At 37.7% G+C, this 17,733-nt stretch overlaps 1 protein-coding gene across 11 annotated transcripts in view; it reads right to left on the bottom strand.

The window, feature by feature from the left end:
- KCNJ16 (potassium inwardly rectifying channel subfamily J member 16) overlaps positions 1-15,065 on the bottom strand; it is a 167,008-nt gene extending 151,943 nt beyond the window's left edge. For 4 of the 11 annotated variants that reach the window (XR_006196369.1, XR_006196370.1, XM_042914983.1 and 1 more), the window contains exons 1-2: positions 5,530-5,556; positions 1,842-2,002 (exon numbers count right to left, since the gene is read on the bottom strand). The gene's annotated coding sequence lies outside the window, so the exon portion shown is untranslated. The other 7 variants (XM_042914978.1, XM_042914974.1, XM_042914979.1 and 4 more) reach the window with 7 other exon arrangements.
- Positions 15,066-17,733: the final 2,668 nt, after the last annotated feature.

Here is a 17,733-nt window from a genome sequence, read left to right as displayed (position 1 = left end):
CTCCTGCCCTTCCTAGTAGTAACGTCTCTTTGGGGGAACATGTCAGCAGACCCTATTTGACTGGACTTCCAAAACTTTCCAGTTTGGAAAAGAGATACTGTGGAGTAAGTCTGTAGTGCGATTTCCATACAGTAAAATTCGCTCTCTGTGACACACAGTTCTATGGGATTCGATGCACAGCAATGTCGGTCCCCCTCCACTTCCCTCACATTGCCCCTTTATAGTTACTTCCTTGCCACTTGCAACCCCAGGCAACCACTGACCTGCTCTTCTTATAATTTTGCCTTTTCCCTAGACTGTCGTATCAATCGCATCACACAGCGCATAAGAGGGCTTTTGGGTCTCGCGCCTTTCACCTTGGAAACTGGATTTGAGTTGCATCCCTGTTACTTAGCAAGTCAACTTAATGGCACGAATGCACCAGTTTGCTTACCCAGTCACTAAATCAGAAACCTCTGGATTCCATCCAGGTTTTGGCAATTGTGAAGAAAGCTGCTATCATCATTCATGTATAGGTTTTTATGGAAACCTAAATTTTCATTTTTCTTGAGAAAATAGGGAGCAAGATGGCTGGGTCATACAGGGAGTGGATGCTTCACTTTATAAGCAACTATCACAATTTTTCCCAAAGCGATGGTATCATTTTGCATTCCTACTGGCACTGAAGGCTTGCTGCTATAGTTCAACAGCCTCACCGTGCCTTGATAATATCCGTTTTTGTGCGTCTCTTTCTTTGTTGTTTTCACCATTCTAATAGGCAAAGTGGTGAGGTTACTTCTTTCGGGGATTCCAAATAAAAAATAATGTCGACGATTCTGACATACCTTTGCAAGATCATCCAGGCGTGGATTCTGAAAGCATAGCTCAAAGACATGCCTCAAATGACTAGTTGCAACTCCCTGATTATGGTTGCAGTTTTATCCTAAACTGTATCCCAGGACACAGACTTTTAGAAGTACTTGCTCGTTTTAGTGACAAGTTCAAATAGCACTCAACTGATGATCAAAATCAAGGATTTGATTCTTGAATGGTCAAGGACCATCTGTCTGCCCTGCCCTCTGGCATAGCCCCTGAGCCCAGCCTTCTCAGCATCCTTTTGTTATCAGGGGTATTAGGAAGGCCTGTCAGCTCTCCTTGGGAAAACGAATCCATTATTTGGAAAAATGAGCTCAAAGTTACCTTTCCATTCATTATGGCATTTTTTTAATATATAAAGAACAGCAATGTTCAAAATGAGAATGGTTGAAGGTTTTAAGAAAATGGAACATTTTTAAGCGCCAAGCCTGATCACTAGGCATTTAGGGCATTTAAATTTCCATCCAACACAATTCACGTAATACTACACAGTCAATGCCACATGAATTACCCTTCAGTTCTTTTTCTCTTCTAAGGCCTATCTCAATTAAGTCGTTTTCCCCCAGCTTTGAACTTTTAAGGCAAAAGAGGAAGATAAAAATCTGTGGGTTACTTTTGTAACAAGTTATGTTCTTTCTCAATGAATTTTCCATGACATCTGTTTAGGAAAATCTCAGAATATACCAAAATGAGATAATGATGGGGTTTTATATTTATCAAAGGCTGCTTTACCCCCACGCACAAGTAAGCTAAGTGTCCACTGCACGGAAGGACACTTTGGCATGCCCAGAGGCACAGTCAGCGAAAGGGGGGAAACCAAGAAAGGGAAGCTGGTTCTGGTGAAAAAGACCTCCCTGCATCCTCCCCCAAAAACTGGATCCATCTGAACTTGGCATTTGCGACATTGCTATCAACGTGGACAGACACCGCTCTCCTGTGGACAGGCAATGGGGGTAGACAAGCTCCCTCATGCTCTTGATATTTACTTGCCTTACTTGTTCTGCTTCCAGGTTGGACTTGAAAACAAATGTTAGGAAAGTTCTTGAAGATGAGGTAGTTTTGGAGGGGGGCTCATGATGCAGAAGGAGGAGACTTTCCTTTTGACTCTTTCATGGTTGGCCCCAACCTTTTAAGTCAAGGGTGCACCCTGGGAAAAAATAAGAGCTGTGATCAGATGTGTGATTTGCGCCCTAGATGTTTTCAATTGCCACGTGATTTATGATTGTGATTATTAAGAGGGATAACGTCCATTTCCACCTTCACGGTCACCACAGCAGGAAATTGTTTGATCTTAACTGTCAGTTCTCCGGAAATGCAGGTTATAATAGTGGCCACCAGTCATATGTTGAGATATTCACCTCTGCTTAGGAAGAGATTATCTCTAAGATTAACTTCAGGCTATATTTTTGTCCAATGCCTCTTGAGAATAAAGTTCATTTTTTTTCCCCCTCAACCTCTTCTTCACAGTATTAGTGAAGGGATTCCCTGGGTGCTGACCTGTGCTTAATTCTGTAATCCTCTAAATGTTCTCATATACTCCCTCACCCTTATGGTTCTCCTTCTAGTAATGCCCAACATTTATTTAGGTCTATGCCTCAAGCTTGGCATATTACCTTTAACTCCATCTTGAATTTCTATCTGCCTATTAGACCATAGATCTGTGTCTTGCTAGCACCACAGATATGTGCAAAACTGGACTCTCCATCCTCTGCCATTAAACCATTGCTTCCTTCTGATTCACCTCTTCCTGTTCAAGATGCTCCATCTTTCTAGATACTCAGAGACCCAGGCAACGTCCTATCTTTTGAACCTCTCTTACCTTCTACCTCAAGAAATGTCTTTATGCTATGTAGCTTCACACGCAATTTATTTTCCTCTACTCGTTTCCTTTCTGAGCACTCAACATCCTCAAGTGATATTTCACACATTGGGGCATCAAGAGCCTCCCTTAAGTAAGCTCTTGCCTCTCCCCATCCCAGCCAAACTAATGGTTACCAGACTAACTGACATAAAATTCTACTTTAACAGGCTATTTTTCCATCCAATAAACCAAATGTCTCCATGTGAATGTCCAGTAAAGTCCAATGTCCTAAGATGTTTTCCTCAAGGCTCAGTGAAGGTTGACCTGTATTTCTTTTTTTAATTGGGGTATAGTTGAAACACAATATTACAACTTATTTTGGGTGTACAGCCTAGTGACTCAACAACTCTATATGTTATGCTATGATCATCATGCGTGTGGCTACTATCTGTCACCATACAACACTATTACAGTACCATTGACTATATTCCCTAAGCTGTACCTTTGACCCCCTAACTTGTATTTATCAAGACCTGTACTTGTATCTGGCCATTTCCTTATACACACCCTACATGCTACTAAATGTTTTCTCTCAAATCCCTGGAATGGCTTATCTTTGGATACCACACCTTTGTCCATATTCTCTCCATCTCCAATTATTGTTCAATATATTCACCTATTGAAATCTAATCTTTCTTGTTTGAATTTGTTCTCAACTTCAGTGTACAGGAGGATAAACCCAAATGATGATCACAAAATTATATTTCCTTGGCCAATCTCAGAATTTTGACTGAATAGATCTATGACAGAACTTAGGAATCTATATTTTTAACAAGTTCACCCAAATTAATTCTCATACAGATAATCCTGGGACCAAAAACTGTGAGAAGTACTATAAGGCCCTGTGGGGGAAAAAACAAAACAAAACCCAGAATATATAAAGCCCTCTCTGATGGCTCTTGCTGAAAATATTTTACTTTCATTGGAATACATCAAGCATCTTGACTTATCTGTAGAAGAGTGGGTCTTTTGTCATAAGGCAGCCTGTATTAGCACACTTATTCCATTACTAGTTCTGGCTTTGGGCAAATCACTTAATGTCTCAGACCCCTTTCTCACATGCAGAATGAGTCAAACGATAGCATCCACCTAAGAGCATTGCTTTGACTTATGAGAAGCAGTGGGCCAGGTTCTGGCATAGAGTATATAATTATGTATCAGCTAGCATCGTATTTCTGCCATGGTTCCTAGATCACAATGACTTCTTGTGGCTTTAGATTCTGGTCCCAGCCTCCATTTTCACCCACTGCCAGCCATTAGGTTTATATGAACTGGGCCTTTCTCTTTAATAGATCAGAAGTCCCTTAAAAACAGTGATTACAGGAGCACCTGGGTGGCTCAGTCGGTTAAGTGTCCAACTCTGGATTTTGGCTCAGGTCATGATCTCGTGGTTTGTGACACTGAGCCCTGTGTCAGCCTCCATGGTGACAGTTTAGGATTCTCTCTCCCTCTGCCTTTCCTCTGCTCATGCCTCTCTCTCTCAAAATAAAGAAATAAACTTAAAAAAAAAAAAGCAGTGATTATATTTATAGGGTGAACATGGCGGGGGGGGGGGGGAGCTGCTCAATAATGATGTTACTTTACTCTGCTTATATCACACACTTATTAAGTCTCTGAGTAGAGCAAATGCTCAATAAATGTTCTGTATGGGCTAATTCAGAAGTTCTGTGAAAATGAGCTACCTAAGCATATTTTGAGCAAGTTAAAATACAAGTGCATGTTACAGACTCTTAAAACTGCACGTATCACAGTTACTGTGATAGTAGCACAGTTTTCCTCTGGTCAGTTGGTGGCAGAGCTGGGACTGAAACACAAGTCTCTAGACTCTGGTCCCAGTATCTCTGCCTGCCGCCCCCCACCCCCACCCCCCGCCCCGTTAGAGGTGCTATCTGGCCGAGACCAAAAGTCAATTTGAAAAATTTGTAAAAAGTCCTGTAAAGATGTTCCTACACAGAACAGAATGTGCACATTTACTATTCTGGGTAATGAATTGAGTTCTGGTAGAGGTGAGTAGACACACGGGTTCCCTGTAAACTGCCTTTATGGAAAGTTACACAAAGCCAAGCATCCAGATTACAGCTTAAAACGAAGGATGTTTTAAGGATTATTAGAGTCAGGTCTTTACTCCTTTAAAATTCAGACTGCTTAGTCAATAGAGTAGCAGACTTTTAGCCTTGACATGCTGTGTCCTACTTTTCTAGTAGTACAGGAAGTGGAATCAGAAAAAGAAACTCTACAGGGCCCATGAGCTGGCAAACAAACAAAATGACTCTATGTCTAGAAATGGGTTTCAAACTCTAAAGTCCTTGGTCCATCCAGGATATCTTGTGTCTGTAATGTCAAAACTAATATGAGAAAAGAAGGGAGACAAAGCCCAGAAGTCTGGCAGCTGCCTATTTCCTATTTGAAGCTATGATCACTCCTATCTGTGTGATTAAAACAAATGTTTGAGAACTCACAGTGATATCTCATTGATCAGACACTACTAAGCAAATATTGACACCAAAACATGACAAAATAGTCCCATGATCTAGCCATGACAAGCCTTCAAAATTATTGATTCAATCCCACAATAGTTCCCAATTTTACTCTTACAATGTAATATTGGATATCCAGCCAAAGTTCCTTTTCCATTATTTTTAAAAAATCAAACACTTCATACTTCCTTGAGTGGTTATCCCACAATTGCCCATACTTGTACTTAGATTTTCCTTGTAGAGTGCCTACTTTTTAAAAAAATTAGCTTTCTCCAATATTCTTACTTATTTGACCTTCTTCTAACATGGTATAATATTTTCATTTAATATTACAACCTTTGTTTCTGCATGGTTGCCTTTTCCACCAAAGACAGATGTGGATTATGACATCATAAAACATAGCAATCGGCGCTGAGATTCTGTTACAAATATACACAGCTTGCTTCCCCCCACCTCCCCTTACCTGTCTCCTTGAAAAGGGTAAGAGAGAAAGCAGGGAATCAATGCCCTTACCTCTTCTGGAACAGGCGATTCTTATCATCTCAGGCCTTTGGGAAGGTTTTTCAGCAAATAGGGATCATCACCTTGACTCTCCTTACTGGGGGAAATCTAGGAGGTAGAAGAATCCCATCAAGAAATACTTAATTAGAAAAAAAAAAAAAAAAAGAAAGAAAGAAAAGAAAAGAAAAAACAATTAGCAAATGGAAGGGGCACCTGGTTGGCTCAGTCGGTTAATCATCTGACTTGATTTTGGCTCAGGTCATGATCTCACGTTTCATGGGTGAGGGCCCCACACTGGGCTCCATGCTGACAGTGAGCAGCCTGCTTGGGATTCTCTCTCTCTCTCTCTGACCCTCCCCCACTCATGCTTGCTCTCTCTCAAAAAGAAAAAGACAAATGGGAAAAAGGCTGCCTTCTCTGGCAAAGAGTCATTTTTTTCTCATTCCTTCCTCAATAATTTTTTGATTACCCTTTATGTACAAATCCCTGTGTTCATAAAACTTACATTCTTTGGGTGATTTATCTGCCAGAGTCCCAGCAAGAAAAAATGCCACACTCAATTTATGGTAATTTGAGGAAGGAATTATTAGCAAAGTTGTAGTGAAAGCTCAGAGAAAATACACACACACACACACACACACACACACACACACACACACTCACAGGGTGGTGCCCCATGACTAGTAGCATCCATGAGAGGGATGAGGGAAGAGACTGAATCCTGGTAGTAGTGTCATGTAGAAGGACAGCCAGAACAAGAGGATGATATTTGGGGTTGAAGGATGAGAGGTGGAGGCAATCTAAACCGAGCCCATGAAGAAGGCACTCAGGGACAGATAAAGTGACCTCACTCCTCTCTTCACTCTGGCTGTGGCCTCCCAATGGCTGAACACAACTGGATTTTGGAAGGCTTGGTAGAATTTATACAGGTCAGCCTCCCAGGGCACAGAGTAACGTGGAGAAAGAAGGATGGAAAATGATTTCAGAGAAGTGATCCCCATGATAATTGGCCCAAGTGGCAACACTCACTGTGTCTACCCACTCTCACTGAAACTAAAACTTCATTTTGCTTTAAGGAGAATAGTAAAGTCGGACACCCAGTTTAGGCTTGTCAATAGAGTACTCTGTATACTTTGCATTTTGCAGGGATGTGGCATATTCTATTTTTGTATTATGTGCTGGTTTCTATGGTAGGATCTGCTAACATACATACATACATACATACATACATACATAAAAGGAGGAGGGAGAACAATGCCTAAAGTCTGTATTGTATGAACTAAAAAAAATGCTCTGATGTGAATACTTAACCTTTAGGGACCTAAAAATGAATAGTTTGGTGGACAGACTCTAAGTAGGCCTCATGAATCTTGCCTTTGTAAAATCTGCTTCCCTTGAGTTCGGGCAGGAACAGGGACTTGCTTCCAACCACAGAAAATGCAGGGGATGGCTGTCACTCCTTTGATTGTGTCAGTTACATGACAAAGGCAATGATGTCACCCCCATGATTCCATTCTATAAAACTGCCCTGCTAGTGGACTCATGCTAAAGAATTTCTCTCTTGCAGGCTTTGGAGGAGGAGTTTTGTGAAAGGGCCACATGGCAAGGGACAGTGGCGATCTCTTAGAGTTAAGAGCAGCCCTGGAAAATAGCCAGTGGGCAGCAAAGGACCTCAATCCTCCAAGCACAAGGAGATGAATTCTGCCAACAACCTGAGTGGGTTCGATGGTGGACCCATCCCTAATCAAGCCTCCAGATGAGAACTCAGCTCTGGGTGACACGTTGATTGTAGCTTTTCAGAGGACCCAGCAAAGAAAGTCATGCCCAGACTCCTGAGCCACAGAACCTGTGAGATAATGTATGTTGTTTTAAGCCACAAAGATTGTGGCAATTTGTTATGCAGTGATAGAAAACGAATCTAGATATTTCACTTTTCCATATTGTGTTATTAACTCCTTCTAATACTCTCCCAAATTCCCTACAACTCGGGCCTTTTGGCTCAGTCATTATTTTTGACAAAATCTATGTAGGATTTACCATTTATAAGCTGTTCTCATAAGTATCAAATCAACTATTCATCGATATAAGCCAATGTTATTGGTCTCAAATAAGAGACGAGGAAATGGAGACTGTGCGGGGTAAATCGGCTTACACAAGGCTAACCAACAAAAAAAAAAAAAAATGGCAAATTTTGATTTTGATCCCAGGACCTTCACTATAAATCCCAGATTATTCTACTTTACTACTTTGTCTTCCTTAATTTATTCTTAGATAATTAAAACAAAGTGCCAATGAGCCATACTTGCTGGTCTTTACAAGGACCAGTTATGTTAACTGTTCCCCATGATGGCAAACTGCCTTTCCTTTACCTCAAAAATTCATGTGTTCCTGGGCCCGAGACTTAAAAGGTATGGCAACAGGAATAATCCCATGGAAAATTCAAAGGCTTCCCTCTGCTAATCATGCCTCAGTAGCAGCATCCTTATCTAAAATCAGGTTTTAAATTGCAGATAGGAGTGTTATTATCATCAGCAGCAAAGGCGTAAGGCCAACGTTTTAAAACACACGTTTTACGAAGTCTACCCAGGCTTAATTTTTTTTCTTTATTTTTTAAAAAATTTTTGTCAATGTTTATTTATTTTTGAGAGACAGAGTATGAGCAGGGAAGGGGAAGAGAGAGAGGGAGACACAGAATCTGAAGCAGGCTCCAGGCTCCACTCTGTGAGCACAGAGTCTGACACGGGGCTCAAACCCATGAACCGTGAGATCATGACCTGAGCCAAAGTCAGATGCTTAACCGACTGAGCCACCCAGGCTCCCCCAATTTTTTTTTCTTTAAATAGCTGAAAATAAAAAGCTTTCGGCAAACCATTTTATGATCAGCCTCAAATTCTAAACCTTAGTAGCAACCAAGCAGATGTTAATATTAACAAATAGATATTTAAAAAACTGTCTGTGTCGAAAGAAATACTTGGAAGTGAGGCAAAGGGCTTACAATTTACCTCTTTGTGAATGGCCAATGGTGGAATTCTATCTGTGAGGTCTGTTGCTGGTTTGATCCAACAGCCAACAAATGGGGCATAAGGCAATCTCTTTTGAAATGGAGCAGAGCATTTCCTACAGTGGAGATCAAAGGCACTAGTACAAAAAGTCACCAAAGGGGGCACCTGTAATAATATAAATGAATGATTAAAATGGTCCCGCCCTTGTGTTTCATATTAGCTTGAACAGTGGTCATTAACATTTTCCCCCACGTTTGTCTCTTGACTTAAACCTATTAGTATCATTGAAGCTTAAGAATAATTTTATAACAAATAAAGGATTGTTTAATGTTTGCCAAGCATTTAATAAGCTTCTAGAAAATATCCCGTGTTAGTTCAGCTCAGAATTTGGCCCAAGATGAGAGGGTTTTCTATGATTGTTGGTTGCTTATGTTTCTGAACCTGCATTTTAAATGACAGCAGGTTTGGAAATCAATGTGATTCAACCTCGGAATGCTCTTGCTATGTGTCTGCGTGTCTTTTATCAGGGCCCTTGATTAGAAGGAGAAGAGAAAGGAGTCTTTTTTGTTCCATTTCTCCCTGTTATTATATTCATTAGGAATCTTTCCCTTTCTTTCCGCCAATTAGGACCTGTCCCAATATGGCGGGACCTCCAGAGTACTGCTGCTGTCTCACATGCATGACTCTTTCCAGCAATCATTTGGCTTGAAATTCAATCCCCCCCCCACTTTTTTTCCCCTAAGGAAACACAGTTCCACTTAATTCCACAGCATTTTATTTAGAGTTTGTAGGACTTAAGGATTTATTATCAAGAGAAAATGAGAATGGTTCCATTTTCACTTTAACTTAAACAAACAGCCTCACTGGGTGCCCAAATCCTTGAAATAATTAGCCCTTGCTTGTTCTACAGGGAAGCTTCTTAGGGAGTGTGAGTTCAGATGGATAAAGCAAGAGATTGACAGTATGGACTTGGATTCTAATCCTGACTCCACCACTTAACTAGCTCTATGGGTTTCGATATATCAAGTAACCTTTTCAAGTCTATTTCCTAATCTGTAATAGAGTCATACTCATCATGGCTTCTTGAGACCAATAAAAGGGTTGGAAGAATAGTAACCAAGGCCTTATCCCACCATCTGGAACATGAGAAGTTACTTAAAAGTGCTATTATTTCAGGACTGAAAACTGCATACTTTCCTCCGATTGCCTTTTTCTTAAGATTTCATTTTAAGTAATCTCCACACCCAAAGTGGGGCTCGAACTCACAATCCCAAAATCAAGAGTCACATACTCCACCAACGAGCCAGCTGGGCACCCCTGATTGCCTTTGTTACTTACTCCATCAATTCTCTTTGATTTGCTCTCATTATTGTTTGACTAGCTCCATGCAGACATGTGGGATTCTGTCTACGAAGTATCAAAGGAGACAAAACCAGTTGAAAAAATACCAGCTTATTCTGCTCATCTATTTGCTTTGAAATGTAGGTATATCTTTACTGGTCTCCCCGCATTTACCTTCAAAATAACATTGAGGGTTGCTATCAGAGTAGAGCGGCAAGCTGATATAAAACTTTGTTCATTCTTTTATTTAAAGATTTTTTTTTATTTTTTTAATGTTTATTTATTTTTGAGACAATATGAGAGACAAAATGCAAGCAGCAGAGGGGCAGACAGAGCGAGACACAGAATCTGAAGCAGCCTCCAGGCTCTGAGCTGTCAGCGCAGATCTTGACGCGGGGCTCGAGCTCACAACCGTGAGATCATGACCCGAGCCGAAGTCAAAGGCTTAACCGACTGAGCCACTCAGGCCCCCCAATTTTTGTTTTATTTTAAGTAATCTCTGTACCCCTGAGATCAAGAGTCACATGCTCTTCTAACTGAGCCAGCCAGGCGCCCCTAACTGTGTTCACTCTTGAAGAGTGTTTTCCAAAAAGCCTCTGGTACATAAAGCATTCAGTGCATTTTTGTTCATGAAATCAATAAATAACTGAAATGGTCCCATTTAATTAATCATTATGATGACTAGAACATTAAATCATTACATCTTTCATTAAAAGTATTTTACATCAATTAGTCATGTACTTTTAAATTAGGTTCTTTAGCTTTCTATTTTTATTTTTCAAAGGTCAACAAGTTGGCAATATAAGGACATTTTTGCTGTCACCATTGCAATTTAGGGAGAAGTAGCATCTCTGTAATATTGTTTCTTCTAATGAATGAATTTATTACACTTTTCAATTCATTTAGATCTTACTTATTATCTTTCAATAAAATTAAAAATTTTTCTCTTGTACATGATTTTATTTATTCTTAGGACTTTTATACTTTTTGCTTAAATCATAATCTATGTTAAGTATACTTTTGATTTTGGAATAATTTTAGATTTACAGAAAAATTGCAAAGATAGTACAGAGAGTTCTCATAAACCCCTCACCAATTTCAATTGCCCCAAAAGTTATCATCTTACATTACTGTGGTATCTTTGTCAAAAATAAGAAATCGACATGGGAACATTACTCTTAACTAGACTCCAGACTTTATTCAGATTTCAGCAGTTGTTTTTATTCTATTAATGTTCTTGTTCTGTTCCAGGATCTCATCCAGGATAACACATTGGTTGTCATGTCTCCTCTGGTCTGTGATAGTTTCTCAGCTTTTCCTCTTTTTTTATGACCTTATTAGTTTTGAAGAGAATTGGTCAAGCATTTTGTAGAGTGTTCTAGAGTTTAGGTTTATCCAATGGTTTGTTTTTTGTTTTCTTTTCATAACTGAACCTGAGCTATGGAGTTTAGAAAGGATACCACAGAGATAATAAGTACCTTTATCATCACTTAATGTTACTGGGTCTACAGATTTCACGTAACATCACCATAATGTTAACCCTGATCATCTGGCCAAGGAAGTATTAAGTTAATATTTTTCTCTCCTGGACTCTATTCTTTAGAAATGAGTTTAGGGGCACCTGGATGGCTCAGTCTGTGGAGTGTTCAACACTTGACTTCAGTTCAGGTCAGGATCTCAAGGTTTGTGGGTTTGAGCCTGACATCAGCTGTCAGTGCAGAGCCTGCTTGGGATTCTCTCTACCTTTCTCTCTAGCCCTCCCCACCTCTCAAAATAAATAAATAATTAAGAAAAAAAAGGAATCTGTAAGATTCACCTCCTAGAGGGCAGGCGTATCTACATGTGATATCTGGAATTATTTTATAAGGAAAATTTTGTCTTTTCTCCATTTATTTTTTTTCCCATGATTTATTTACACCAGATTCATGTACATTTATTTTATACTCTGGGATATAATTCAACACTATGTTTTAGATTTTGTGGCTCAAGTCATTCCAACTTTGGCCATTAACTACTTAATCACTGGCTTTTCAAGTTGTTTTAATAGGTGTATAGTTATATATTACTGAGATTTAATTTGCATTTCACTAATAGCTAATGAGGACAAACATCCTTTCCTGTGTTTATTTTCTATCCGTACTCCTTTTTGATAAAATTTCTCTTCATTTTATTTGCACATTTTCTAATTGAATTTTTTTTTTCTTTTTTAATGTTGGGGTTTGAAAGTTCTTTATATATTCTATATACAAGTCCTATGTCTGATGTTGTTACTTGAAAATATTTTCTCCTAGTCTTTAGATTAAATTTTCATCCTCTTAACATTGTCGGGGCACCTGGGTGGCTCAGTTGGTTAAATGTCCGACTAAAACTCAGGTCATGATCTTGAGGTTGGTGAGTTAGAGCCCCCGCATCAGGGTCTGTGCTGACAGCTCAGAGCCTGGAGGCTGCTTCAGATTCTGTGTCTCCCTCTCTCTCTGACCCTCCCCCACTCACAATCTATCTCTCTCACAAATAAAAACTAAACATTAAAAATTTAAGAAAAAAACCCTATATTAAAACAATAACATTGTCTTTCACAGAACAAAGAAATTAATTTTGATGAAGTCCAATATAATTATTTTCTTGTATGTATCATGCTTTTGGTGTCATGTCTCAGAACTCCTCATTTAGCCTTAGGTTCTAAAATTTTTCTGTTTTATTCTCAAAGTTTTATAGTTTCACATTATAATCCATGAACTTTGAATTAATTTTTCTGTAAGTATAGATTTATACTGACATTTATTTATTTGCCTTTCTTTGTTTGTTTCAGCACCATTTCTTGAAAAGACCATATTCTTGTATTGTTGTAAACTTACATTAAGTCTTAACTTTGGGTAGGATGATCCCTCTCAGTTTATTCTTTTTCAAAATTATGTTTAGCTATTCTTGGGTCTGTGCTTTGCATATAAATTTTAGAATGAGCTTCTCCAAATCTGCAAAAAAACATTATTGGAGTTTTGACATGAATTGCATTAGCTTAATAGATCAAATTGGGGAGAATTGGTGTTTTTATTTTTACTATGTTGAGATTTTCTGTCCTTGACATGATTGTCTCACCATATATTTAGATGTTCAGTGTTTTATAATTTTCAGCATGCATTTAACATTTTCAATGATTTATAGTTTTCAGGTCCTATACATATATTGCTAGATTTTTCAAAATTTCTTTTTTTTTTTGACTGATTGTAAATAGACTTGTATTTAATTTTGATTTTCATATATATTCACTGCAAATATATAGAAAAACAGTTTTTTGTGCTGTTTTGTATCCTGTGATCTTACAAAACTTATTATTAATTCTAAAAGTTTTGTGGGGTTGCTTTGGGGTTTTGTTTGTTTGGTTTTTGTTTTTTGCAGATCCTTTGGTATTTTCTATGTGTACAATCTTGTCATTTGGAAATAGGTACAGTTTTAATTTTCCCTCTCCAATCCATATACCTTTTCTTTTTCTTGTCTTATTGCACTGGATAGAACTTCAGCATTCTGTTGAATAAGAATGGTTAGAGCAAACATTCTCACCTGGTTCCTGATCTTAGAAAAGCTCATTCACCATTAAGTATGATGAAAGCTCTTCATATTTTTGTGCATGCTCTTTAGAAAATTGAGGCTATTCTCTCTCTATTTCTTGTTTCTGGAGAATATATGTATATTGTCTTTTAATCTCCCAATTGATATGATCATGTAACTTTTCTTCTTTAACTTATTGATAGAGATCAAATATATGACAAAATTTAATACTCATTTATTATAGATGTATATTATATGTAAATACACATTAATTAAAAAGAGAATATATAGATTATCCCAAAGCAAGAAATAGAAAACATCCTCAAAAAAAAAAAAAGAAATTATTATGTATACATCTAACAATATATGTATAGGACCTAAAATTTACACACCACTGAAAACGGTTATGTTAAATGTACACTTAAAACATAAAATACTGACCAAAAAAAAGAACATCTAAATAAATGGAGAGGCAACAATGTCAACAACAGGAAGACTCAACATAGTAAAAATGCCAATTCTCCCCAATTTGATCTATAGGATTAATGCATGGATTTGAGAATATTTAATTAGCATAGTATAACTGGAATGAGCCCCAACTGACCATGGCACATAATTCTTTTTATATTTTGCTGGATTCAAGTTGTTAAATTTTTCTTTAGGAATTTTAGGTCTAAGCTCACATGAGATACTGCCTATAGTTTTGTTTTGTTTTGTTTTTTTCACTTGTCCTGTGTCTAGCTGTGATATCAAGGTAATTTTGGCTTCATTAAATGAGTCCTAAAGTTCTTCTTTATCTTTTGTTTCTTGGGAGAGTTTGTGAAGAATCACACTAACTCTTCTTTAATTGTTTGAGAGAACTCTAAACATTCTAGTGACCTGTATCTTAGTCCTAAAACTCTGATTCATAATAACATGGGATCAGGAACACTGAGGAAAGGTATAGTGACTTTATTCAACGGTTATTTTCAGGTTATCAAAACTCTTCAATCATGCAGCCTTAAAGGGATGTCAATATGTGGAGATTTGAGTAAAGAGATAAAATTCAGGGACAACTGCTTCAGCAAGTAAATTCTCCTGAATTCGGAAAACCCAAATAATTAATCTGTGGGCCGAATTCCATGTTCACATATTTTCTATTTCAAATGTAGATTAAATATAACACTTGGGAGATTACAAAGAAGGGAACTTGGCTCAGAGAAAGCTGCTGCATTAAGTCAACATTCCTTCGTAGATTGAAACTTGGTTCACGTTCTGAGTAACGCACCCGAGACAACATAGGTCATTGTGAGACTTCCTAAGATCAGATCTTCTGCATGATACATTCCCCCAAAGTGAATAATGGTTGGAGTCCAGAGCCAGATTTTTCAAGGATGACTTTTTCTAACACATCATAAAAATGCAACCCCATCTTCTTCCTTACCTTGAATACTTTTCTTGCCACATACATAGCTTTATTTTCAATATATTGCTTTCTTGACTACTCCTCTGAGTGAGCTCTCTCACCAAGATCAATATGCCTATAGCATGAAAAGGAGAAAAAAAGGTGTTGGAAGAAGATAGTAAACCTGTCCCAATGAGGTACTTGCTGGCTAGCTCTTGGAGACAGCTGTACATAAGATTGTACTACCAGCACATACACTGAAAAGTACTGATATGAGCCCAGAAACACATTCTTCCCCAACTAAGATCTGAGATCCCATGGGTGATGTGCAGAAGGTAAGAAATGGTTTGTATCAATAATGAACAGGCAGCCCACACATTAAAATCAGTTTTCAAAATAGACATGTCTTGCATACTGCAAGAATTATAAGACTATTCTTAAGCTAATCCTTGGTTTCTTTTAGAAGGCCAAAGAGTTTAGAGAATTGTATATGAAAGACACAGAAAGATATATATATATATATATGTATATATACAAGTATATGTATATATACTTGTTCCTGATCAAGGAACAAGATAGATAGTCTATAGATACATCGATAGAATAGATAGGATAGATAAGTGTAATATCCTAAATAACATCTTAAACCTTGGAAGTATAATGCCTATGTTTGGCTTGGTTTTGTTTTGTTTTTGTTTTCCAAAACTTACAGCAATGGTTCTGAACCAAGGGCAATTTCCTCTCAGGGGCCACTTGGCAATGTCTATAGATATTCGTTATTATATGTGTGGGGGAGGGAACTACTGGCATCTAGTGGGTAAAGGCCAAGGATGCTACTAAACATCCCATAACGCACATGACATCCATCCCCTCAGTATAAAGAATTATCTGACCCAACATGTCAATACAGCCAAGGTTGAGAAACCTTGATTTAAAATAATAAACTGGTCAGGCATACCAATGAACTTTTAGGAAGTCTTAGGTTTATCATTGAGTTTATTTGGGAGAAAATATCAGATACCAGCATCTAAAAAAAAGGACATTATTGCCACCTCATTTCTTTAACAAATCAGTCAATGCATTCCAGTGGTTCCCATGGCCACGCCATAAAATATATGCTTGTTTATTTCATTCCTGGATGAGGGAGAATAAGAACATTGCAAGTTGTCTCAATAATTTCCAGAGGATCTCAATAACTAGGACATTATACCCCAAGTCTGAGAAAAATCAACTAACATTTCAGGAAATTTCCCTTCTTTGGCAAAACTGAAAGGCTGCAAACAAATTCACTTTCAAATTGATATTTAAGGGCATTTTATGAGTCTTTTGGATGTCTCTCCAAGTCTTGCTGTAGTTGCTGTGTTGAAAAGTTGTAAACTTAGTTGCAATAAAATAGACATTATTTTTAATTGTTTCCTCTCAGCATTATCACATATATGGGGGGGGGGGGAGCAGTGAGGAAAGTGAGTATTTACAGTTCCAAACAGCTTTCATACTGTCATCAGTCTATATCCCAAAGTGTTTCTGCACTGAAAGAAAATATATTAGCAGAGAAATATGAGGGAAGAAACACTAAAAAGTACCAGATGGTCTTGAAACCTTGGAACAGATCATTTGTATCCTTTGTAACTTTGTTGCTTCCAGGTATTATTATCCATGTGGACTATTAGACCAGAAGAGTTAGTCTCCAACTCTGAAGGTCAGTGTTAACCTTACCACGTCCAGGACATCTGAACATTGAAGGTCCATAAAGAATAGTTCCGAGAACTCATCCAATTATTTGATTTGCTTTTCCAAAATTAAAATTTGGATAATAATAACAAAAAAAGCAGAACATGCCAATCGTTATAAATTAGCCTAAAAAAAAAGAAAACCGGGGCTACTTGAAACTAGGTATCTGGGGATGCTGAACACAATCCAAGATCAGCCAACTCTCCCTGTGTACAATATTTTGTAACCAATCTTCTAGCTGTTTCTTTTTAACAATTAGTTCTCCTGATTCCACTTAGACTTTTGGTGCCCCAAAGGCGTAGGTCGAATTTACTTAATAACCAAGTCACTCTACTTTTTATTTCATTGACTCTATAACAATAGAAATTGTATGAATGCTCCATTATCAGCCACTGCAGCCACACTGGCAGTGTTGGATTAAGAACTCAAGTGTAAGCACACACAAAAAAAAAAAAAAAAAAAAAAAGAACTTTTACTGCCATAAGGTTATTGGAAATTGGAGCTATTCAGGGGTCTAAAACTATGAGACTTGCTATCATGTCTTTTCTGTTTTCATTAAAAAAAACTACTAGGAAAAAATGGCATAAACAAATATAGTAGACAAATAATTGCCTGTTTTTGGCATGGTTACTTATTTCTTTACATTTGTTTTATTGTTAAAAATGATACCCTGTTCCTTGTTTTCCTTCTAAGCGATGTCAAGTACAGATAATGACACACGTTTACAATATGTGAAAAGCATTTTACAATGATTGGTCTCTTTTCATTCAGGTTTCAAAATAGGGTATCAAACCAAATCCTTTCAAGGTTCAGGGAAAAGTCAGGTTTATTCAAGGATTGTAAAAGTTTTTCATGACTGAAACATGAAGGAATATGAAAGTGAATTTCTGTGTTAGAATTTTTCAAAATCAGAAAGATCATATTCACAGTTATTATCATTCACTTATTTCTATGGGACCTTTCCTATATAATTTGTATCCCGGTTACTGATCTCAAACCAACTAAAAACTAGCATACATTTTGTAAGAACCCTTC

Source organism: Panthera leo, chromosome E1, assembly GCF_018350215.1.
Source record: "Panthera leo isolate Ple1 chromosome E1, P.leo_Ple1_pat1.1, whole genome shotgun sequence".
In the NCBI taxonomy this organism is placed as follows: Eukaryota; Metazoa; Chordata; class Mammalia; order Carnivora; family Felidae; genus Panthera; species Panthera leo.
The sequence above is the reverse complement of the archived record's forward strand: the minus strand, read 5'-3'. Positions and strand labels throughout refer to the sequence as shown.